We start from the raw sequence: 25,910 nt of genomic DNA, 5'->3' as shown, positions 1-25,910 counted from the left end.
GAGGCCTTGGTAACAAGAGGCTGTGCTCACAGAGGCCTTGCTAACAGAGGGCTTGCTCAGAGAGGTCAAGCTCTCAGAGAGCTTTCTCACAGGGGCTGTGCACAAAGACCTTGCTCACAACGGCCTTGCTCACAGATGTGGTTCTCTAGGAGACCAAGTTCACAGTGGGCTTTCCCACAGAGGCCAGGCTCACAGATCTGTGCTCACAGAGGCGTAGCTCTCAGAGGGATTGCTCACATAGGCAGTGCTCACAGAGGACTTGTTCACAGAGGTCATGCTAACTGAGGCCGTGCTTACAGAGGCTGTCTCCCAGAGGCTGTGCTCACAGAGGTCTAGCTCCAGAGGTCTTGGTAATAGAGGACATGCTCACAATGGCCTTGATCACAGAGACCTTGCTCAGAGTTGCCGTGATCACAGAGACCTTGCTCGCAGAATCTTCATTCACATGGCCTGTGCTCATAGAGGCCTTGCTCACAAAGGCCTTTCTCACAGAGGCTGTGCACACAGAGGTCTTGCTCACAGAGGCCATCCTGACAGAGGCCAAGCTCACAGAGGCTGTGCTAACAGAGGCCAAGCTCACAGAGGCCATGCTCACAGAGGCTGAGCTCACACAAGCTTGCTCAGAGAATCCATGCTGATAGATGGATTTCACAGAGTTCACAGAGCCAGAGCTCGTAGAGGCATTGCTCACAGAGGCCTTGCTCACTGATGCGGTTCTCTAGGAGACCAAGCTCACAGTGGGCTTTCACACAGAGGCCATGCTCACAGATGCTGTGCTCACACAGGCCTTGCTCACAGAGAACATGCTCACAGAGGTGGTGCTCACAGAGGCCTTGCTCAAAGATGCTGAGGTCACAGGGGACAGACTCACAGAGGCCAAGCTCACAGAGGCTGTGCTCACAGAAGCCTAGCCCACAGAGGGCTTGCTAATAAAGGATATACTCACAGTGGCCTTGATCACAGAGACCTTGCTCAAAAAGGCTGAGCTCACAGAGGGTTTTCTCACAGAATCCGTGCTCACAAGACCATTCTCACAAAGGCCATTCTCACAGAGGCCTAGCTCACAGAGGATTTGCTCACATAGGCCTTGCTCACAGAGGCCTAGCTCTCAGAGGGCTTGTTTGCATAGGGCTTGCTCATATCAGCGTGCTCACAGAGACTGAGCTCACAGATTTGCTCACAGAGGCCTTGCTGAAAGAGTCCATGCTCACAGTGTCCTTGATCACGAGGACCTTGCTCAGAGTGGCCGTGATCACAGAGACCTTGCTCAGAGAGCCAAGCTCACAGAGGGTTTTCTCACAGAGGCCGTTCTTACAGAGGCCTAGTTCGCAGAGGACTTGATCACATAGGCCATGCTCACAAAGGGCGAGCTCACACAGGCCTTGCTCACATAGGCCTTGCTCAAAGAGGACGTTCTCACATAGGCCTTGCTCACAGAGACTGAGCTCACATAAGCCGTGCTCACAGAGGCCTAGCTCTCAGAGGGCTTGCTCGCGTAGGACTTTCGCACATAGGCAGTGCTCACAGAGGCTGAGCTCACAGACCTTGCTGAAAGAGTCCATGCTCACAGTGGTCTTGATCACAAGGACCTTGCTCAGAGCAGCCATGCTCATGGAGACCTTGCTCACAGAGCTGAGCTCACAGAGGACTTGCTCACATCGGCCGTGCTCACAAAGGACAAGCACACAGAAGCCTTGCTCACAGATCTTGCTCACTGGGTCCTTGCTCACAGAGGCTGTTCTCACAGAGGCCGAGTTCAAAGGGGTTGAGCTCACAGAGGATGAGTTCACAGAGTCCTTGGTAATAAGAGCTGTGTTCACAGAAGCCATTCTCACAAAGGCTGTGCTCACAGATGCCTAACTCACAGAGGTCTTCTCATAGAGGCTATGAGCACAGAGGGCTTGCTCACAGATGCCGTGATAACATAGACCTTGCTCACTGAGGCCATGCTCACAGAACCCATTCTCACAGATCCGTGCTCTCAGAGGACGAGCTCAAATAGGGCTTTCTCACAGAATCCGTTCTCACAGAGGCCGAGCTCACAGAGGTCTTTCTCACAGAGGTCTTGCTCACATAAGCCACGATCATAGAGGTCATCTCAAAGAGGCCTTGCTCAAAGAGGTTGTGCTCACAGAGGCTGAGCTTACAGAGGCCAAGCTCAGAGAGGCTGTGCTCACAGGGGCCGTTCTCACAGATCCATGCTCACAGAGACCATTCTCACAGAGGCCAAGCTCACAGAAGCTGTGCTCACAGAGGCAAGCTGACAGAGAGCTTGCTCATAGAGCCCATGCTCACAATGTCCGTGATCACAGAGACAGTGCTCACAGAGGTTGAGCTCACAGTGAGTGTTCTCAAAGAGGGCATGCTCACAGAGACCTTGCTCACAGAGGCCATGCTCACAGAGGCTCTCACAGAGACCGAGCTCACAGTGTGCTTTCTCACAGAGGCCATGCTCACAGAGTCTGAGCTTCAGGGGCCATGCTTATAGAGGCCTTGCTCACAGAGACCTTCATCACATAAGCCATGCTCACAGAGGCCTTGCTCAGAGAGGCCAAGCTCACAGAGGCCGTGTTCACAGAGGCCATGCTTACAGAGGCTGTCTCACAGAGGCTATGTTCACAGAGGTCTAGCTCCAGAGGTCTTGCTAATAGAGGACATGCTCACAGTGGCCTTTATCACAGAGACCTTTCTCAGAGTGGCCGTGATCACAGAGACCTGCTCACAGAATCTGTGCTCACAGAGGCCATGCACACAGAGGTCTTGCTCATAGAGGCCATTCTCACAGTGGCCAAGCTCACAGAGGCCAAGTTCACAGATGCCATGTTCACAGAGGTCTTGCTCAGATTGTCCATGTTCACAGAGGCCAAGCTCACAGAGCCCGAGCTCATAGAGGCCTTGCTTACAGATGCCTTGCTCAAAGACACCTTGCTAACAGAGGCCGTGCTCACTGAGGCCTTGCTCACAGAGAACTTGCTCACAGAGGGCTTCCTCACTGAGGTTGTGCTCACAGAGGGCTTGCTAATGAAGGACATTCTCACAGTGGCTTGATCACAGAGACCTTGCTCACATTGTCTGTGCTCACAGGGGCTGTGCTCACAGGGTCTGCACTCACAGAGTTATTGCTCACAAAGGCTATTCTCACAGAGGCAGTGCTCACAGAGTCCGTGCTCACAGTGGCCAAACTCATATAGGCAATGCTCACATATTCCTATCTTTCAGAGTGCTTGGTTACAAAGGCGGTGCTCACAGTGGCTGAGCTCACAGCCCTTGTTCACAGAGGTCTTGTTCAGAAAGTCCTTGCTCACAGACCTTGCTCACAGAGGTCTTGCTCAGAAAGTCCATGTTCACAGAGGCCAATCTCCAGAGCCCAAACTCAGAGGCCTTGCTTACAGAGTACATGTTCAAAGAGACCTTGCTCACAGAGGCTGTGCTTACTGAGGCCTTTCTCAGAGACTGTTCTCACAGAGGCCTTGTTTACAGAGGCCATGCTCACAGAGGCTGTGCTCACAGAGGACAAGCTCATAGATGCCAAGCTCACAGGGCTGGTGCTCACCGAAGTCTTGCTCACAGAGGCCTTTCTTATAAAGGCCGACCTGGCAGATGCTGTGCAGAGGGGTCAGGAGGGCAGGCACAGAAGGACTTTCCCGAAGATGGCAGGGTGAGAGCCAGGCAGCGGCCAGTCATCACAGACACCCAGCCTCCAAATGCTCACTGAACCATGTGGCAGCCTTGACCTTTACATCATTCAAGTGCATAGGCTCGGCCACTGCTTAAAAGCATCTGAAGGTTCAGGGGCCTTTCTGGTGTGGCTTGCAGAGAGAACTTGGTACCTAATCTGTAGCTCTCCAAATCCCTGGCTCAATGCCCTGCGCCTAAGGTTGTGGTCCCTGGGGGTGGAGCTGGCATCTGAGTGAAATACCCCAAAAGTCCCTCCAACCTCCCAGAAAATACAGCCAGGTGGCTCTGCATAAGCAATCCTCAGTGGCCATGGGCACGCACATGCGCATGACTGGGGCTGAGCAGTGCCCTGTGTGCATGACAGAGTTGAACTGAACCTTGACCTGAATGCAAGAGGAAGATGACCACAGGGTCTGAGGAGCCATGTCTGAGCTGACAGCGCACAGTGCCGGTGACACAGTGGGAGTTCCGGTGTCTAACCAAACACCAGGAAGAGCTCTTCCCTCTTCCCTGCCCTGGCAGAGCCTGGCACGTGGGCCTCAGTGAGGGAGATGTGGTCACTGTCAGTGAGGTTGGCTCCCCAGGGTGATACAGACCCCTGGCCAGGTGCTCACTGTGGTGATGGCTCCCTCCTCCTAAGGGTCACATTTATCCCCGGACTTAGGGCTCAGCAGGAAGGCTGTCTCCTCCATCTGCACAGAACATTCAATCTACATTCAGATACTCTCCAGCCCCTTCCAGCACGTTTGCTGCCCATCCCTGGCCCTACCTACTGTTGTTCTCTGGCCACTGAGGGTTTCCTGCCCACCCTCCTCCCATCTCATCTCCACACAGGGGCTGGAAACTGTCCTGGAGCACAAATGAGACCCTTTCCAATGTGATCCCAGTCCTCCAACAGTCTCGCCCAGCCTTCAGGCTGACATCCAGTCCTTTAAGTGACATGCAAATCTGTCCTAAACACCTCCATCTCCCATTATGCTCACCACACACTGCTCTGCCAGCTGCCCTGTGGGGCTTATTCCCCCAACTCCCTGGAGTCCCTGACACAGGCCCTTGGCAAATGCCATCCTCTGCTCCTGGACAGCCTTCCCTCCAAGTCTCTGTGCAGGTGACTTCGTGTGGGCAGGTGTCAGTTCAGCCATCTGCTCCTCAGGGGCTCCCCTTTGCCCATCCAGCCCAAGGCAGCCCCACTTCTGAAGTCATGTGACAGAATTTGGCATGACCTTGTCTTGTGTTAATTCATGGCTCCACTGCCCATCTCCCCACCAGAAAGTGAAAGGGTCTCCCCAGGCCTACCACAGTGCTGTAACAAACTAGGCCTATGACACAAGCGCGTGGGTGGAATAAATGAATGAAGGGCTGTGGAGGGCTGAGAGGGGACTTCATTGCTTGGGTGTTGTCCCCTCGAAAGTGGTGAAAGAATGGGTCCAGCAGGACGGGAGCTCAGGGGTTGCCCCCAATTTCAGATATGACGGGCCCCCAGCATGGACCCTGACTCACAGCTCGCTTACCTGCAGCTGCTTGAGGACTTTCTGGACCTGCTCTGGCTTCTGGTACTCCACGAATCCAAATTCCATGGAAATCAGTGCTTCTGGAACGGAGGACACACCATGAGAGGGATCACAGAGTGAGCCATGGCTTGGCATTGAATACTTTCCAGTTCTCTTTCCAGCTCCCACATGGCCTCAGCTCCAGGCTTGCCATTTACGACTAGTTGCCCCAGCGAATCCACCCACTGATGATCACTAATAATTAACAGATGACTGATGTGATAATTAACTTCCTAATACGATCCCACCTTTGTGAGGGAGGGGAACTGACTCGGGGCTGACCACTGTTCTCCAGCAGGAGCCGCTACCTGGACAGCCCTGCCTCCATGTGCTGTCACCAGCACCCAGGTCTGCCTCCAGAGGCCTTTTTGACCCTTGGATCTGGCTCCTGGATTTTGGGTCTAAAGTTCTGACGGAGATGGTGAAGGTGTCTTGGCTCCATCTGGTTCCCCCTCTGAGGTGGCAGGAGGTCAGAGGGCAAGAGCAACAGCAGCCTCTTCAGGGGCTTCAGTGTGTGTGTGTCAGGCATAGAGAGGTAATGCTGGGGAATCCCACGGGGCACCCCAAAGCACAAGGTCTCTAACTGCACCTCTGCCTCCCCTGCAGAGCCCTGCGCCTGTGTTTCTATCCAGAGACCGAGGAACCAAGGGCCAGGCACACTAGGGAACCTCGTGAACAGCTCAAACGTGGCTCAGGACTGCAGGGGGCAGGCAGTCCTGTCCCATGGTGACTGTCAGTTTGCTCTCTGAGCAGAGGGTTTTCATTTCGGGGCAGAAGGCTATGGGTGGTGGGCTGCTGGCATCTGCACCTGAGTGTCAAATGTACTCCTGAGAAAGAGGAGCTCACCCAGCCTCCGACACAGCAAGGCCATTCTGCCTGGGAGGCTGGTCTCTGTCAACAGCAGCACCTGGCTCCCGGCCTCTGTGCCCGTGGGTTCAGCCCACAGGAAATGCTGACCTGGGACTGTGGGAGGGGGGCACAAGCTGGTGCCAAGAACCCAGCTCTGCTGGTCCACCATGTATCAGTTCTGCATGAGCTCTGCCCACCATCTCTCCTTGTGCCCCTCAAGCGTTAGCAGTATGACCTGCTGCTGCACAGCCACCTGTACCCAGTCGTCCTTCATGCCAGCCCCAGGACAAGCATGGCCTCATCCTGCTGCACCTAGCTGACCAGATACCACCTAGCTTTCCCCAACACCTGACAGGATGGCAGGCTCCTGAAAGGACAGTGGACACCGCAAGAGGTACTTCCAACACTGATGATGGGGTGGCAAGTCACTGCTGAGTGCTTGCAGGGGTGAGGGCAGGCTCCCAGAGGGGCAGTGTCCCTGCAGCCTGTTTTATCTGCTGCCATGGCAGCATGAGCAGACAGAGGCAAGGGACCTCTAACTTCACACACAGAAGCATCTGCTTAAAACCCTCAGTGGTTCCCCACCAGGTTGCAGTCCAAACCCCTGCAGGGCATAAAAATCACTTCCTAAGCTGGAAACTGCCTCCCTTTCCAGGGCACCTCCTGCCTTGGCCTCTGCCACCAGGTTGCTCAGCCTCCGTGCCTCTAGGCCCACTCTGAGTTGAAGACCCTGCCACAGCCCTCCTGGCCCTGTGCTTAAGCCACCAGCTCATATGTCTCCCAGCTACTGCAGGTGCCTGGGGACAGGGACATCTCTGGCGCTCACTGCCTGGTGGCCCAGGCCAGTTAGGGAGTGAATGGGCAGTGGTCACTCTTGACTCGTGCTGTACTGCACCATGTCTGTGAATCAAAGGGCTGCTGCATGGGGTATGTGGCTATGATAAAGGACAAAGGACATGTCCTTGTTCATGCTCTGCAGGGAACCAGGGTATGAATGAAGGGCGGCTAGGAGCATCAGAACAAGACCTGGGGCTGAAAGGAGAGGCCAAGTGATCTCTGTCTGCCCACTACCTAATGGGCAGGGAGGTGCAGATTAATGATGTGGCAGAATGATCTAGAAGTTCTATGTATGGGTCATTTCTCTTGGAAATGAAGTGGGAAAGCACACAATCAGTCCTTTTTGCTGTGTCTGGAAGGAGTGGGGAGGAGGGATCCTCCGGGTGCTGATGGTACCCTGCCCACCCACTAGGTGCATAACTCCAGGACCACATGACAGCCTGTGAGGCTCTGGACAGCCCAGGACACATGGGCCTCTTTGACTGCACAACAGAAGTCTCCAGGAGAGAGGAGGGGCTGTTTCAGACAAGCCTGGCTGCCCACCCCGCCTGCAGGTACGATTTCTTCTGGAACCACTTCCTTCCAGCCAAGATTTCCATGGGTAACCTGCTTTGCTCTTCTTGGAGATGGAGCAGCTCCTCACGGCACCAACTTTGAAAAACACCTGGAGAAGAGAGGATCATGCAGCCCCCGACTTCGGGGAGCATTCGCCACCTGTGTGGGAGCCTCTCCAGTCACCATAGGTCCACCCACGGGCACAGGAAGCAGGAAGCACACAGAGCTGACCCCAGCAGGCTGCACACTGTGCACAGGGCCTGTGCCAGGTCCCACACCATCCACCCACCTAGTGATCCAGAGACACCCTCAGATGGGCAGCTGAAGGCCAGGCCTCAGGAGCTGGCAGTTGGGGTCACAAAGCTGGACATGCTGGACCTGGACCTGGGCCTGGGCTGCTGACTCAGGCTCTGAGACACTGTGCAGCCTGCCAAACTGTCCTCCCACGTTGCCCACGGAGATCCTGGGCCATTCAGAGCTGGTGAGCAATGGCCTGTTCCAAGTAACATGGTCAGTCCTCTGGGCCTCTCGAAACAGCAGCTGGGCTGCTTTTTGCTCCACTTACAGAGTGAGGAGCTAGGCCTTGGATCAGCTGAGAGGTCTTCTGCAGACCCCAGAAGCTGGGGTCAGTTCAGGGGCATGGACTCTACTGACTCCAGGCCCGACCACCTCACTGTCCTCTGTGCTTAAAGCCAAAATAATTCTAAAAAACTGTAAGTCACACTCTATGTTTCCCCTCCCTTCTCCTGTCTCCCTTTAGAGCCCAGCTAAGGCACACTCCACATGGCTCTGACTCTGGCTCTGTCTTCAGTACCAAAGACAGGCAGGTGCTCAGTACTGTCCACCAAGTGAGCGACAGGCAGGAGGAGGAGCAGAGACCCTCACACACACCAGTGGCAGATTTGTGCTTCAGGTATGGGACCCTCTACCTGGAGGATCTCACTCATCCTAGTCAAACAAACCTTCAAAACAACCCAATGGGAAATTTCCACTCGTGCCTCTATTACAGCCAGAGAAACTGAGGCACAGAAAGGCTGCAGGGCTTGCCCATTAGCAAGGAGTGAGGTCAGGATCCAGGCCCGGGAGGACTGATCCGTGATCAATGCTCCACATTCAGGTGCTGGGACAGGGGTCCTGTGATCTGGACTGTGCTTCCCCACAGTGCTCTAATGGGCTGTATGAGCTCAGGACAGTGAGACAACCTCTCTGAAGCTCCATCTCCCAGCTGAACTAGATGATCTTGGCTGAACCTTCCAGCTCCAGGGCCTTCAATTCTGAGGACACCCTTGAGTTGCTGTTTGTGCAATTCTAGGTAATGCTGATCCAATAGTGATGTCCCATACCACGCCAGGAGTGACAAAGACAACACAGGACCAGACCTGGCCTGACAGGCTCAGAGTCACCTGCCTTTGAGACACTGCTAGGGTGCGCCTCTAAAACCAAGTCATGTCAGTATCAGTGCTTCATCAGGTGCTCCAGGCACCCTGGCAATGCTGTCTGCTTGGGTCTGGGCCTCTCCACTGCTGTGGCTGTCCTACCTAGGGACAGTCACAACACAGAGGCAGGGTCAGTGGACACTGCCTCTTCTCTTGAACCCTCCATAGAATTTTAGAGCTCAGGGGACCTTCTGAAAGAGAGGGGAATCAGAGATTTCCATCCTCTGGCCATCTCCCTTCCAGGACAAGTTCATGGCTGTGAGCTGTGTCACTTATCCATTAAGCAGAAAATCTGGTGAGCGTCTGTTCTGTGCCACGCTTGATTCACTGAAAGCAGCACCTCTGCTGGGGAGTCCCGTTTGGGGGGAAAGGGAGCTCACAGACCCCATCCTGTGAGCAGGAGTGGAGCCTTGTCCATCCTGGCCCTGCAGCCCATGGGCTCATGCTCACTGGGCATCTGCCAAACTCCTGCCTGGAGCTCCCTACCCTGCCCCTTCTGTTCTCCTCCCACAGGTACAGACTCACCCCATCCAGATGTGCCAGGTAGGGACACCCTCACTCACGAGTCTCCTGCAGGTTCCATCAGGCCACGTGCAGTGGTGGCACTGACTTCTGGTCCTCTAACCACAGAAGAGTTTGGGGCACTCTTTTCATGCACACTTGGAATGTGAACCCTCCCCTGGACAGCAGGGGTGGTGTGCGGTAGGGTGGGCTGTCCACCACCCGAGCTGTGCTGGAACCAGAGCAGACACACTGCCCTCATTGCAGCCTGGAGCATCCCCCATTCCTGGTGGATACTCACTTCCCTCAGCATCTCCTCTGTGGTGCTGAAGTTGAGATTTTTAATAAACAGAGTGCATCCTGGAAGTCTCTCATCTTCCTCCTCCTCCTCCTCCTCCTCCTCCTCCTCCTCTTCCTCCTCCTCCTCTTCTTCATCCCTTGGATGAGGAGGCCTGTGCTCCTTCCCCTGCTGGTTTTTCACCTTCTGGGGTCTCACTGTCAGCCACTAACCCCATCAAAAACAAACCACCCCATTAAGTAACATCTACTCACCAAAGCCAGGGCCTAAAGCACAGAATGCTGTACCAAGGGGCTCTGCCTCCATGGCATAGTCTGGAGGGACTGCAGGTCAGCAACAAGAGAGTCAGGGAGAGAGACAAAGTCCCACCATCTGCCCCTGTTGCATTTTATTTTTTTCTGTACTGAGGATTGAACCCAGGGGCACTTACCCACTGAGTCACATCCCCAGCATTATTTTGTATTTTATTTAGAGACCAGGTCTCACTGAGTTGTTTAGCGCTTCCCTTTTGCTGAGGCTGACTTTGAACTCAAGAGCCTCCTGCCTCAGCCTCCTGAGCTGCTGAGATTCCAGACATGTGCCACTGCACCCAGATCCTGCTCTGTTTTAAAGAGAATATGACAGAGATTCAATCCTATAAGCCCCAGATAGGTCTAGGCTATACTCATTTTAACTTCAAAATAAATTATGGAAACCATGAACCTAAGCAAAATGTTATTTTTCCTTAAAAAACAGCACTTAGTGAACTTTCAAACTAAAATGCATCTTAAGAGTTTTGCAAAAATAACAGAATGGGAAAAATTAGCTTTCTAAAACCCTTTGAATATGGATTTCAAATACCCCTTGAACATGCATGTGTGTCAAAGTGGTTTTGTCTACACACAAGGAAGTCATAGTATTTCATAATAGTGGAAACTGGGAAAACCCACCACAGAGTTCCAGACAGACCAGCAAGGCCACTGGATGCTGTGATTGTAGGGTGCCACAGAAACAATGTGCTGAGGAATGCTGAAGGGAGCTCATGGACCCGGGGACCTGAAGGTGAAGACGAGGAAGGTGGTGCGTGATTCCGTCAGTCTGCTCGGGCGGGGAAAGCACACATGCACATGCAGCCGTGAGAACAGAGGTCAGGGGCCGTAGCCACTTCTGCAACTACAGACCCAGGCAGCTGTACCAATACCTGTCACCACCGCCCCTGCACCTCGCTCACTCTGAAGGAACATGTTCCACGGAGAGGGAGGGCAAACGTGGCCCTGCCAGTTAGTGGTGGTGCCCACGGATGCACTGGGCAGAAGAGGCAGGGCCATGGGCAGTCAGCCAGGGCCCAGTGCAGGTGACTGCCCCAGCGAGGGTGGATGTCTCAGCCTCAGGACCATTGGAGAAACCCTACTTTAGGGAAATGCGCTCAGTTTGGCTCAACCTCCCCAATTTCACCAAGTCCCGAGAATTGAGCCTGGGGAAAAGCCCCTTCCCCAGGAAAGGCTCAACAGCTATCCCACAGCCCCAGGGGGACAGCCCCAGGGAGGGGATTCCTCACCCCAACCCACCTTGGTGCTGAGCAGGTGGCAGCCCTGCCCCAGACTCCAGCCCTGCCCCCCAGGCTGGTAGAAGCTCCCGAGGTCCCGTGACCCAAGAGGAGCCCATAGGCTTCTCCCGAGCATGCTTCCCTCCAACAGCTCCCACCTGTGTGGGGCCTAAGGGGGCTTCCAGGTGCTCAGACCTGCCCTGCACTGTCACGCCAAGCTCTGGGACCCTGTTCTGTGCCTCTTGCTTGTGGCCTGAAGCTTTCCAGTCCTGATTAGGTGTCAACTGCTTAGCCGCTGAACAAACCATTCAAGTCTCAAAGAAATGGTTAGTGACCAAGCTGGAACCCTCCCAGGACCCAAAGGACACCTCCAGTCCTCCAGCTTCCTGGGTCCCAGGCCACAAGGAGGAAATCTACATGCAGGCTCCTCCCCACCCAAGAAACAACCAACAGACACAGCAAGGGACTCCAGGTGTGGCCATTGATACTCAGAAACACACTTTCAAAGGAGAGAGGAGGAAACAGCCTACTAAAGCCACAGCAGCTCAGACTCCAGGTCCTGGAGGAGAACTTCAATCAAAGTGAAAGTCAAGACCATCAGCAGGAAGACCCTCTGGGTCTCCTGGTCATCCTGCATCTCAGAGGTTGAAGGCCAAAGAAAGAATGGGCAGTAGATCTCCTGCCACATGCCAGGACCTCAGCTGGGTGCCTTGGCTACCTGGCCTCATCCACAACCACAGAGACCACATCACAAACACAAACAGGTGGAAATGGGAGGACTTGGGAACATTCTGGCATCCCAACATTAGATGCCAAGCAGTTTCAGGAAGGTAAGACAGGTTCCCAGAAGACTGACAGAAACTTATAGAGGGGAGAGGGTTGGGGAGAATGGTGTACCAGAAGGTTAATGGGCAGTGCAAGGGGTAGCCTCTCCTCAGCAATATCCAGCTTCTGCCCCCTGGGGAGGCCAACTCGGTATGGCCAGAAGTTCAGAGTTTTGAAAAGAAGCAGAAAACACAACTTTACACAGGAAAACCCAGTTTTTCAATCTTGGCAACCTAACTCAACGGCAAGAGGTTTTTGTGCCAGGCAGGAGCTGGTTAACCAACCAGCAAGCAGACACCTCCCTCTTGCTCAGAGACCTCTGGCAAAGACTGGTCACCTTCCCTGCACTGTCTCAGGGGCCTGCCGGGGTTCCAGGAGTGGGAGTCTCCCAGGGACATTCTGGGGAGGCCAGGGTCCTCGGCAAGGTGGAGTCGACTCCACCTGACCCCAGCCCAGGAGCCTGGTCAGGTGGTCACAGGCACCACCTGGGGTGTGGTGTTTGGGTTTAGTGAGAGCTGAGCTGAGCTGAGCAGGCTGGGTCAGTGGGCACCTCAGGAACTGTGCTCAGGAACTGTCCCTCCCTGGGCAGGTCAGCCGCTCTCAGCCCCGCCCAGGGAGGGGCACTGGGAAAAACAGCTGGCTGAAGATGAAAGCAGTGTTCCCGTGTGCCGGGTCTTTCCCCAACAGCACAGGCTGGCTAGTTCCAGAGACATCCATGTCCTAACCCTTCACGCCCATAATGACATCAATGCCCCCGGAGTGTCTGGATCCTGAAATGCTATGAGACGAGGGCATGGCAGTCTTTAAAGATCTGCTGACCACAGGGCCTGGAGAGGAGGGGCCTAGAGACAGCAGTCAGGAGGGGCAGAGCCATGGGACACGCATGTGGGAACACAAGGCTGTGGGCGTGTACCACCCAGCTCTGCTGTGTACCACCCACGCAGCCTGGGTCAGTGACGAGGCTGCCCTGCCTCCACATCCCTCCTGCAGCCTGGAGTAAAACCACACACACACACACACACACACACACACACACACACACACACTCCTGCACTGTGCTAAGCTGTTAAGAAAAACAAGCGTCCACTACTCATCCATAGGCCTGGTTACTATCACCTGCCATTGGACAATAGAGTGGCTGCCCTACCAGTGGCCTCTCAGTGCCTGCTCCCAGTTTGCCAGTTCCTTTGACATAATCCCTGATTTGCTGGCCTCTACATTAATGCTCAAGCCTGCCAGAGACATGCTGACCACAGGACCTTTAAACTTGCTACCTCCTGGTCCAACCAGCTCCCCTCCTGTCTTTACCAGGCCTGGTTTTTGCTTGCCCAGTGTTAGTCCAAACATCCTGCCCTCAGACAACTCTTCCTGGTCACACTAGTAAAAAAAGGCCACCATGTCCCTGGTGTCCTCTTTCCAGAGCCCCTAGACTGTTCTGAAACCACCTTCCTTACTGGTTGCATCTGGGTCCCCAAATAAAGGGGAGTTCACTGAGGACCGGACCCAGCCTGATGCAGTTACCCCTGCACCCCCAGCACTGGTCAAGAGAGGATACTCCAAAAACATCTGCAGATGGCCAACAAGCTGAGAGCTCAAAGGGAGCAGTGGGGACGGGCAAGGGCTCAGGCCTCAGGGCTCACAGCTGCAGGGCACATCCCCATGCCCTCCACGCATGTGACCTCTGGAGGTCACTAACCCCGGGGCTTCCTCTTTTCCATATGTGAGTGGGGACCATGGTCCGAGCTGCGTGCAGGTTGACTGCAAGATGAACATCAAGGCTGTGTGACAGCCCCTGGGCCTATCCAACACCCCAGAAGCAACACTGCACCATGAACACTGCCCCTGGACCCTGCGTGTCCAGCTGGCTGGGTTGGCACCCAGGGAAGCCCATGATCCCCTCTGAGGGAAGGCAGCTGCAGGGGAGCCCAGCCCTCCTCCTGCAGGTTCCAGGCCAGACCTCTGTGTGTAGGGAACAGTGTCCCTGCTGGCCCTGAGTAATGGACCCAACCTGACCCAGTCACCCCTGCACCTCCCAGCACCTCCAAGCTACCAAGCCAAATCCCACAGCAACCCACATCCAGGTCCAAGCAGGCCCAGACATGACCCAGGGCCGAGGCCACCAGCCAAAGGTCTTTTTAAGAAGTACTTTGCTGCCAGCCTGAATGGGGAGACAAAGGACGACAGGAAAGAAAAAATAAGTGATTACCAAACTCAAGCAGATGTTCGCCAACAGAATCACCAGGCTCTGGCAGGAGTAAGCAGTGGAGGGGCTGGCTGCAGGAGCAGGAGCAGGAGCAGGTACCACTGAGCACCTGGGCAGGAGGCAGGGAGGGGCTTCTGCCGCAGCCCCACAATCAAATCCAGGCACGCGGCACCACACAGCTTTATTATAATCAGGCCATGCCACTCCTCTAGGCTCCTGCGCTGTGGCCACCAGCAGACTGTTATCAGTTGCAAGCAGCTTTCCAGGACCCCCACATCTGAGCCCTTTATCTAGAGATGAGGGTCTTGGTTGTGGGGAGATAAAACATGCTGGCCACTCCCTGGAGAGTGGCAGAGAGCAGAGCAGAGCACTGCAGAGAAGCGTGGTCCCTCCCGCTCCCCCTGCCCAGCCCCAAACACAGAGCCTGGGGCCCTGGGGCCCCCTACCTCCTGTCATCCTGAGGAAGCATCTGGAACAATGTGCAGAGAGTGGGTGGGGTGCCGAAAGGGAGAGGGCACAGCTCAGGGGACCAGGGACCGGGGGCTGTGCAGGCAACACAGAGGCTCCCAGAGGCTGCAGCAAACCCACCGGTGCTGGACAGATCCTGGCTCTGAGGCCTCCTGTCAGTCAGTGAGCAGACACCAGCCCCTCCAAGCTGCAGGACTGTCGGGACCCTCAACACTAACCTGAGCCTGGGGACAGAAGATCATTCTAACAGGGTCCAGACACTGGTGCCGAGAGGACACTGCTCACACCCCAGAGCAGGCCTGTACCCGAGGCCTTCTTCAGACATGTCCATGACCAGCCCAGGAGGTCCTGGGAAGTCTGGGCCATGTTCATTGTGGTCACCCTGGACAGCAGAGTTACAGATGTTGTCAGCGTGGCATCTCCCTCTGTCCTCAGGGGGGTGCGTGGGTGCCACCCTCACTGTTCAGGGCCAGATCCAGCCTGAAGGGAGGCATCTGGCCCAGCCCCAGAGTGGGCATGGGACAGGGACCCTGCCCACCATCACCGGCACGCATGGCCCACTCCCCAGAAGCAGCACCTCAGCGTGAGAACATAGAGAGCTTGGTGCCAGCAGGCAGGGAGTGGGCCCCACTATGCCCTGGGGCAGCACCTTCTCTGCACTCCCAGGGCCTGGCACTCCGCAGGGTGCATGGTCAGCAAGGCAGACGAGGTGCCTGCTTGAGAAGGCACCATCTAGTTCAAATGAAATCAGCCCAGCCAGATGGAGGTGCTGTGCCCGATGTGCCTGTCCTGTCTGTGCCCGAAGCAGGGAGGAAGAAGCCAGACCAGAGCTGTCTGCAAGCCTCCTGACCCCACCAGTTCGTGTGCTAGAGAGGAGGGTTCAATTGGGTCAGAATTCATTAACTGGGTTCATGTGCAGCAGCGGAACTGAAAGCCATGGTGGCTGGCAGCTGCAGGGCAACGGCTGTTTATGGACACAGGAGGACCCCATGAGGGGTGAGTTCCAGGAGCACAAGCAGGGTGGAAAGGACCCCAACACAAAGCTGACCAAGGAGGGACTGGAAAGGTTCATGCCTTTCACCATCCACCTAGCAAATGGGGTGCACTCCATCCGCAGAGCGAAGGGATGGGCAGAGAGTGAAGGGATGGGTGCAGCTTCCAGGCCAGTGGGTCACAAATGCCCTTACAGACGGCCAGTCCTGAAGACCCACAGGCACGTGGATGTGAGCCACAGGCATGGAGTAAGGCCCCGACCAGGCAAGGCCACAAATTCAAACCTTACAGGGGTGATCAGAGGTTCTGCACCCACTGTTTTTTTTTTTTTTTTTTTTGCCATAAAACACTTTTGTTGTAAATATATGAGGACAATGGAGATGGTAGACAAGGGACTTATCTGTCTTTAAGAGGAAAATTCTCATTTTAGTAAACTGAGCAATTGGTAACCCTGTGTGTGATGGGCCGAGGGGTAGAATCTTAAAACCTGGGTCAAACAACCCAGTCCGCAGGAGGCTCCTGAAGGTGTCTGACTACAAGGTGTGGTCGTGGGTCCCTGGGGAGCTGCCCGTCTCCTGGGGCAGCTGTGGGTATGGGGCACGTCTCAGTTCTCAGGCATCCTGAGAGGGGTGAGGTCCAGGGATGTGCCAGGTCCTGCAGTCTGCACAACAGTCCTGACAGGTAACTCTTACCCTGCTCACATGCCTACTCTGTGGGTCAGCCAGTGGACTGGGACCACCCAGGCCAGGGTGGTTCACCACTGCTCTTCCCTCTCCTGCCTGTGCAGTCGCTGGACACCAGGGGAGCTGTGCCACATGCAACCAGGGCTCTCCTCCCTGACTCCAGCTCACCCCACCTACGGATCAGGGACTCTTTCCCGACTATTCTAAGCATGAAGAGATCTAGGTTTTCTTCCCTCACCCTCAGCTGCTACCTTACACTGTGCTCAGAACGCTCTATTTGGTACCAGGGATTGAACCAGGGGTGCCTAACCATGGAGTCACACCCCCAGCCCTATTTTATATTTTAGAAACAGGGTCTCACTGAGTTGCTTAGTGCCTCACTAAGTTGCTGAGGCTGGCTTTGAACTCACAATCCTCCTGCCTCAGCCTCCCGAGCTGCTGGGATGAGCGGTGTGCGCCACCGTGCCTGGCTCTGATGCTCTATTTTTCAGGAATGTTTTACACACCTATACAATTAGAGACTGAAGTCTGTTGGTGTGCAAGATGAACAAAGTGTTAAACCAGTGGCCTGATGAACACTTCCGTGCTGCCCTGCTCTCCTCCCACATAGATCTGTTCTTACCCAATTCTGGCTCCACCACATTCTTTTCTGCAGATTTCGCTGGAGCCTCTTGGTGATCTTTCCTCTGTGGGGGCTATGCTGGAGAAGACACACCTGGAGCCCACTTGAGATACAGTGGGACATGGTGGAACTGCAGAGGCAAAGGTGCCAACCTGTGGGACTCCATCTTGGGACATCTTGCCGTGGCTATAGATATTCTTAAACAGCCCTGTATAGGGAATTCAGCTTATCACGAGTACATGGCAGCAAAGAAGCAGACAGTGAAGGCTCAAGTTGAGGCAGGAAAGGAAGCCAGGGAAAGCGGGGGTGGGGTGCTTTCTGCAGGTGAACTGTGGGAGGGTGGAGCTCAGACTGAGGGCCCTCCCACACACCAGGTCCCTCTCCCCTAACTGCGCTGGGCAGCCCTCCCTTGGAGTAGGCCAGGTGTCAGAAGGCCCTGCACACCTCCAGGGGCTCCAGGAACTCCATGATGATGGCAGTGACGCCACCCTTGGGCAGCAGCACTCGGCCCAGGTGCCCGAAGCAGCCGAAGGTCTCCCACAACTCAGCTTCCAGGGTGCCTGCGGGGAGGTTCTAGGCCATAATCACAGTCTTGCTTCACTCTGCTGAGGCCTGTGGAGTGGACAGGACTTGTGAGGGATGACAGCAGGGGTCCAGTCTGACACCAGCACTGTCTGGGGCCCCAGGGGCCAGGCGCCTGGGAAGTAGACCCAGGAGGCGCCACCCTCTCCAGCAGGCCACCTGCTGGCTCCACAGCTGGGCAGCTCTGCTGACGGGTCAGCCTCCAGCCCCCCACTGAGTCATGCAGACCCTGACAGTGAAAGACCAGCCTGCTGTACCTCCCAGGTGCCCCAGTCACTGTTCCACTGATCAGAGTGGCATCTCAGTGTGGAACTGCAGGCCACCTGCTGCCACCGGCATGGAGAAGCCCCAGGAGCAGCTTGTCCCTGCGAGGGGCAGCAGAGCAGTGAGTCCTCAGGTTTTGGTTCCAGTCACCACAGGGCCTGTCAACACATCCCCAGCCTCCCCGGAGCCCCGTCCCCAGTTCTGCAGCAGCCACCAGTTGGGGCCATCAGAGTCCGCGGGGAGGGCAGTGGGGACCCACCTGGCTGAAGGAGTCCAGGCTGACCCCGTTGTGGAGGAGGAAGCGCTGCACCTCTTGGACCAGCTGGGTCTCCCCAGGGGCCACACGGACAGCCATGCTGCCCTTGGTCTCCTGAGGGAGGGAGGAAAGGAGGCCTGCAGCCATCACATGGACCCGATCTGCTCTCTCCAGCCAACAGCTGAGCAGACTCAGTGGAAGTGGGTTCGGCGGTGCCCCTCACCCAGCCACACCCAACTGACCCCCTCGGGCGCCCTCTCCAGTCATGAGTCCCCACACCAGCTCGGGCTTTTCAATTCTCCACAGTGGGCAGGTCTGCAGCTCCTCCTGCAGCCCCTGGGGGCTTCTGCAGGGCTGACCCTGACCCTAACCCCTCACACCAAGCAGTCCTTGCTCTGTCACCTCCCCCACCAGCCCAGGCTCTCCTCTCTCCACCTGTCTCCACTAGGAGGCTCCAGAAGTCACCAGAAGGCTCTAGAAGGCAGGACCCTGTCCCAGCACTGCGAAGCCCTGGTGCTCAGGGCACTGGTGGCACCAGAGCCACTGCAACTGTCCCTTGTCCTTCCCTCCAACTCAGGCCAAGCTGCACTGCAGAGCATGGCATCCATGAGCCCCTGGGTACCTGAGAACCCACGTCCTACTACGCATGGAATTCAGTGGCCTGGGTGGGAACGAGGGAGGAGAAACACCCTGTGACTACACTGGGTGCAGCGAAGCGATGATCCCTCAGAAGCGTTAACTGAGGACGGTGTCTGTTACAATTAATTTTCCTGCTTCTTTTAAAAATGTGGCCACCAAGTCATTCAGTTACACATGGGCTTGCCGTCCACCTCTACAGACAGGCTGACCTCGAGTGTCTTGAAGGGCAGAGGACCGTGGAGAAAGCAGCCAATGGGCAGAATCAAGGGACGTCCCTTGCCACGTGGCTGAAATGGGCTCCTGGTTTTGCCCAGAAAGAACTCCACAGGGGTCCAGCCCTGGACAGATTTACCAAGAGGGTCTGCGGACACGAAGCTCACAAGTCATGGGCCACTCACGTGGCCCCACACTTGGCTTTTGGTGGCAATGTACTTCTCTGTGATGGCTTTGGCCACAGCATTGGGCCCCATGAACAGCGTATTCCAGTTGTGGGAGCTGCGGGCAGGGGCAGAGCAGGACAGGCCACACTGGGACCCACGGACCCTCTCTCACAGACACATAGCCTATCATAAGCCTCCCTGCCTTCCTATCCCTCCCGCCACCTCACCTCCCACCCACAGGCAGCGGGGCTGACAGATCCAACCTCTGGCAGTGCCAGCAGCCGGCCTGTGCCAGGGCCCAGCAGGTGGCAACCATCCACTCATAGAGGACGAGATACCTCAGAGCATAAGTGAGCTCCGCACCGCTCTCCCCATCCACAGTGGGGAAGCCAGCTCAGAGGTGAGGATGAACCTCAAGCTATAGAGCAAAAGGGACCAGGTGGTCGGGAAAGGCGGAGAGGGCAGCACAGCGTGGGCAGGGCTGGCGAGGATCTGCAGCTGCTGGCTTTGTCCTTGGATGCTGCCTTCTTCTTATAGGATGAGCCGGGGGTGTCGACATCCTCAGTGGCTTCCTTCCTGATGGTGGACAGCAGCAAGTGTAGCATTCTGCCCTGCAGGGACAGGGGAGGAAGTGGGCAAGCTGCCTTCTCACCTCCAGTCCCGCCCTCCAGTGGGGCCTCCTGTCTAGTGGTGCCTCCTGTCCTAAACAAGTTGGACCCAGGGCCAGACATGCAGGAGGACAGGGACGGCAGCCGGAGCAGACATATGGTTACTCTCGGTCCAGCTGACACTGGGGTCCCCGACATGGCCATGCCAAGGGAAAGGTGCTCCTCTGTGACACCCCACAGCCCCTCACACTTCGCCCCCAGGCCCTGCACAGGGAGAACGTGAGTGGCTGTGGGTGGGCCAGGTCTGGCCTGGAGCCCACAAGGTCCATACACTGTGAATGAAGGTGCACTGGAGGGGAGGTGGCCTGGGCACATCGCAAGGTGACCCTGAAGAGCAGAGTTCCCTGCATTCCACAGGGTCATCCCTCCTCTGTCACCAGGTTTGGCGACCCCAGTGGGCCTTTGAGCAACCTCACCTGGAACACCTGCCCATCCACTGCCATGTAGGCCTTCACTGCATGCTCAGGGAACATGAAGGTGACAAAGGCAAAGCCCTTAGGTTCCTTGGTCAGGCTGTCGATGGGTAGTGGAGCTCTGACAGGGGACCTGAGGACAGGAGAGCGTCAGTCACCTGGGTTGGAGCTGGTCCCATGCTCGGGGGAAAGTGCCAGGCACTAAGTGTCAGCCACACGAACAAAGAACAGCTGCTGTGCACTGGCCATGCCCACTCAGTCCGAGGGAAGGAGGGCGACTGCCAGCCACAAGGTCCACCTCCAGGTAAAGGGTGTCATTTCCCAGTCCCCTCACACCCACCCTAAGAAGCAAGGAGGAAGGTGCTGGGCTGCACCTGGCTCCAAGGCCTGCTGTGCACAGCCTATCCTGGGCAGTGGCCTCGCCTACACAGGCCTCCTCCTCTCACCTGTGCATGGCACAACAGTTGCCACACACACAGTGACCTCAAGGGTCCAAAACTTAGTGTGCAGTCACTACCAAGGCCTGCTGCAGTTAGTGCCACGTAAGTGTTTGTGACACTGTCCCTCTCAGAGGACACTATCTGCAGTGGTTCCACTCTGAACACCAAGTGTGGCCACATCCCAAATGGATACCTGCAGTCTATGGTCAAGCCCACTCCCATCCACTCAGCGCTGCTGTGTGGCCAGGGCACCAGCCCGTGGGAGGACCTGGGGAGCAGGATAGCGTGGATAGACCTTCAGGTCCCATCACCTGGCCTGCAAGCAGGTTCCACTTGGGACCTCTGAGCTGTCCTTGGCCCAAGCCACACTCACACGGCCTCACTGATCCTCCACACCCAGGTCAGTCTCCTGGGAGACAAGGGCACTGGCAGCATCTCCAGAGCACAGATTCACTTGCACTGTGAGCCCACCTTCCTCCCCTCGACAAACGGCCTCTGTGACCAAGCTCAACTACAGGACTGCAAGTTCCCAATTCAAGAAGTAACACCAGCAAAACCAAAGACAGCCCTGGCTGTTGCCTCTTCTCAGAAGCTGGGTTTGCTTGGGAAGACTTGAGAAAGAAAAGCATTCCCAGGCAGGAGCACAGTGGGAGGGGAGGGCTGGGCGGCTGCTGAATTCCAACACCAGAAGCCAAGGAATCTCAGGAAAACGCCTCCATCGCTCCCGCTCTGCGTTTGGACAGTGAGAGCTAAGGAATCAAGTTCTGCTGGGCGTGCTGGCTATGCCTGCGATCCCAGCGACTTGGAAGGCTGAGGCAGAAGGATCAAGGCCAGCCTCATGGACTTACCAAGACAGTCTCAAAAGATAAAAAAAAACTTGGGATGTAGTTGGGTGGCAGAGCGACCCTGGGATCAATCTCCAGCACCATTAAAAAAAAAAAAGGAATCCAAGTTCAAGTTCAGGAAACAAAAGATGCCACTGGATCTGCAGTGGGAACAGCAAGTCCTGTTTTCAGATGAGGAGACCAGCTGGAGCCACTGCCCAAGGTCAAGAGCAAGTGGGAGGCAGATGGGGCAGACCCAGGCAAGTGGGAGCCGGGCACAGCAGGGGTGCATGGCCAGGAGCAGATCCCTACCATAGGAGGAGAAGAGACCCTCCAGGTCCTCCTCGGTGCTGGTGTAGGGCAGGTTGTGCACAAAGAGCCTCCCGAAGTCAGCCAGGTCCTCCTCCTCCTTGTTCTTCCAGAGTGTTCTGCCTTTTCAGGGCTGCACACTGTTCTGTTGGCTATGGGCATGTGCTTCTCCCTGAACACCTCAATGTAGCATCCACCTGCAGGAGGAGAGGGTCAGGGCTCTGGGGAACCTGGGACTTGACATACCTGGCTGGGGACCCAGGCTCTGGCTGCAGGCTGCCATATGCTCCAGCTGGGAAAGGCGATGGGCCTGGCAGCAGGCTCTGGAGCGGGGCAGCAGACTAAGCCCCCGGGACCTCACCCAGCCTGCCAGCATGGTCTCATCCCTTGGAGTCTGCTCCCACTGTCCCAGGCCAAGTGACAGGTCCTCTGAACTTTGAGCCTACTCTAGCACTGCTGGCGGCACTGCCTTGGGAAAGGTCTCATGTGACAGCCGGACCCTGAACAATCAACTGCTGGTGAGCAGGTTGCAAAAAGCATCCTATGTGCCTAACAAGGCCACAGGGATGGCCTGCCTCCACCCGCACCGCCAGAGCTTGATGGATACCTTCCACTGACCTGCCAGCAGGAATCCTGGGGACCCCGTCTACCCTGACACAATGCATCCCTAGGAGCTTTGCTTTTCTACTTTTACTGATGACTATAAATCAACACATTAAGTTTAAATAATAACAGGAAGGTTGCAAAGAACTTTCTTGAGTTCAGACTCTGGTGTGCTCGGGGGATCCACCCGTGGGGCAAAGCTCAGCACCAACTCAGCAAAGGCCTGGATGTTCCTAATTCTGCCTGACACTTCTACATTGTCCTTCAAAAGGCATGAAAATGTTTATTGCCAAATGTGAAAAATGTATGCCACTTTGGCAAGTGAAAAACCTGAACTTGCAGTTTCAATTTTGTTTTTAATAATTATGAATAAATTCAAGCATCTGTACAGGCCACCTGAATTCTTTTTCTTCAAAAACCTCTTGTTCTTTCTTCATTTTTCTGTTGGGCGGGTCATATATCCTTCATAAGAATCTGTGTAAATTAGAGAAATTGGCGCCTCTTGCCTGCTGTTCAGGCTATGGATTCTGCAGTCAACCTTCTGAACCCGTGGCAGCTGTGGCCTTACAGGGTTTCTGGCTGGTAGGCAGTCAACATGTCCATTTTCTGTTTTTCCATCAAAGTTTGCAAATTCCTTAGAAATAAATTTGTTCAGCTCAAATCCTTGATGTTTCTGAAACTTTTCTCATTATGAGGAGTATTTTTCCCTAAAAAAATGTTAACTAGGATGGGCGTGCTGCACGCCACTCTTCCCAGCAGCTTGGGAGGCTGAGGCAGGAGGATCATGAATTCAAACCCAGCCTCAGCAACTTAGTGAAATCCTAAGCCACTGAATGAGACCCTGTCTCAAAATAAAACATAAAAAGGGTTGGGGATGTGGCTCAGTGGTTATATACCCTGAGGTTTGATCCTGGGTACCAAATTTAAAACAAACAAACAAACAAACAAAAAAAAAACCCAACTGACCTCGATCTCAAGGAACTGCTTCAGTATTTCTAATAGCAAAAAATTCTAAGTCCCATATCCCCATTTAGGAGACCAGGAAAGTGTATCAAAGTGTCCCTGAGCATGGAAGAACATGCAAGAAGGAAAATGGCGGTGTCGCAAGCCAGTCCTCACAGAGGGATGTGGAAAATGCAAACCAACGACAGAGGTCAGCGTCAGTGCACAAAGAAAAGGACACTTAAGAAGGTTTGTCCCAAATGTCAGGGATTGTCACTGGGTGGGACCCAGGAATTAGGGTGGGGCAGCCCAGTGTGCTGAGAATAGTGAGCACCTGTGGATCACCTCCAGTCGTCAGACCTGCAGCGTTCACACCTGCATCCTGGCATCCCCTCTGGCTACGCCAGCTCACAGTCACTCACACGGCCATCCCGGTTATAGGTGACTTTCGTTCTTTTTATTTAGCTGTGTCTTCTAGGATCTCATATGGGGAACCTCTATGGCTGTCACAAGGCGGGCATGAGAACAGGGTCCTCTGCTAAGGCAGCTCTAGGGCCAGTCAGCTGCAGGCATGGTGCCAGCCAGACTGTGGCCTGTTTCTGAAGACAGCAACACCTCCACACTCACAAGCACCTATAGCAGCCACCCGCTGCAAAATGGGGAAGGACTCTCCACAGGAACCATCTGACCACAGGCCAGCCCTACTGTAGGTGAGGGAGCAGAACAGGCCCCCCCTGCTCGAGGCAGCCATCGCAGTCCCTCCTTGGTGACGCCCAAGATGCCATCGGTCAGCCTTTTTGGTCTGTGACTCCTTCCAGCTCTCAATCTGAGTGGCCCCCTCCTCGCCCTGTCCTCAGAGCACATACCTCTGTGACACTGAACGGGGCTCCCCGCAGCTTCACGGTGTGGGAGGTGATGGGCTCCTTCTCGTTCGCTGGTTTCTCTGTCTGAGAACAAAGAGAAAAGGCCACAGTGGGTTCCCTGAGGTGGCGGGAGCAGGGGACAGACCAGGACGTGGCAGCTCCAGGAGCAGCTGCAGCCAGGGTAGCTGAAGTGCTGGCGCCTGTGCCTGCCAGACTGAGGGTTTGGCCAGTGCAGAGGCAGTGGATGCAGGGTCCCCATTTGCCTCTGAAGTGAGAGCTGCAGCCAGGTCAGCATGCCATGGACAGGCCAGCAGAGGGCCAGGGCAGAGGGAGGAGCCGAGGCACCTACCTTGCAGCTGCTGATTTCAGCTGGCTCCATGCTACATGCAGAGGCCAGCCTCCTACTAAGCCTCTAAATCCACACGGATTCTGAATTTGGCACCTTTTCCTGTAATTCTGGACTCCAGATAGCTCTGCACAACCTAAGTTTTGGTAAATCCTTTGGTGCTAAAACCTGCCTAGCTAGCACTCACTCCCCAGCAGAGACTGCCATGAGCCAACAGGTGCAGAACAAGGTCATTTCTATTCCCACCAGAGAAACATCGATGTGCTGGGAAGGTTGCTGCCCCAACCCTGCTGGACATGGTGACCCCCAGGGCCACCCTGAGTATAGGGGTTCAGGAGATGGCTGGAAGGCCGGACACTGCCAGTATGTTCTGCAGACTAGGATCAAAGAGGCCTGTGGGCTGAAGCATCCCCCAGGCCCAGTAGCCCCAAGGGTCAGAGCTGAGACTGGGCCTTGAACTCCCAGACTCCCTGCAGGGCACAGTAACTAGGAAGGAGGGAGGAGGAAGAGGAAAGAGAAGAGGAGGCAGAGGGAGGCCCTTCCTTTCATTGGGAAGCAAAAGACTGGTTGCTTCCAACTCAAGAATGGGGACACACACATGTCCAAGTGCCCTGTGTCTGGAGCAGATGACTCCCCATTGGGGGACAAGGTGGCCATCCTCAAGGGTCGTGTCCACCTGTATACTCTCAACTTCAAAGCCTGGAAGACCTGGGCTGGGGCCTGACCCCATCATGGGAGCCTGTCACTTCCCTTCTCCGGGCCTCAGTTTCCTCACCTATGAAATGGAAGAAGAACGGCCCCAGAGACTGTGAGGACATTCCGTGATGACGGGTTTGTCATCAGGCACGTAGTCGGGCTTGACTAAACTCACCTATCAATGACGGCCTGTTCAAGTCCATCTGCCTTGTTACTGTACACCACGTGCAACACGGCGACCACCCTCACTACTCCCAGAGCCCTGACAGGTGGCTGGCGGCCCCTCCAGGTATGGCAGGCAGTGAGCTCAGAGGGGGCAGTCTTTCCTCCATGTGGCACCCCAGCAATGGGGCCGCAGGACCACGTAGACATGCACAGAACCCCTCCCTGTCCCCCAGAGGCATGCACCTAGGCTCTGGGCTCCTGTGGCCTCCTATTCCCAGGCAGGGCCCCTGTGCTCCCTCGCACTTACTGGGTCTCGGTGGCGGAGGACTCCTCTGCCTCACTCCCTTCATCACGGTTCACTGCTTCATCCTCACTCTCCTCCTCTGAGGACGACTCGGTGGCCACCATCTTGGACTTCAGGTACTCCATGTCTGAAAGTCCCTTCTGTGCAGCCGTATTTGGCTCAAGGCCTTGTTCTGCTGAGAGAGCCGGGGTGG

At 55.5% G+C, this 25,910-nt stretch overlaps 1 pseudogene; it reads right to left on the bottom strand.

Moving 5' to 3' along the window:
- Positions 1-1,321: 1,321 nt before the first annotated feature.
- On the bottom strand, positions 1,322-24,585 carry LOC124974347 (probable RNA-binding protein 19; annotated as a pseudogene).
- Between the last annotated feature and the right edge of the window lie 1,325 nt (positions 24,586-25,910).

This window comes from Sciurus carolinensis, unplaced genomic scaffold (genome assembly GCF_902686445.1).
Source record: "Sciurus carolinensis unplaced genomic scaffold, mSciCar1.2, whole genome shotgun sequence".
Taxonomy (NCBI): Eukaryota; Metazoa; Chordata; class Mammalia; order Rodentia; family Sciuridae; genus Sciurus; species Sciurus carolinensis.
Note: the sequence above shows the minus strand (reverse complement) of the source record. Positions and strands in the feature narration are given on the sequence as shown.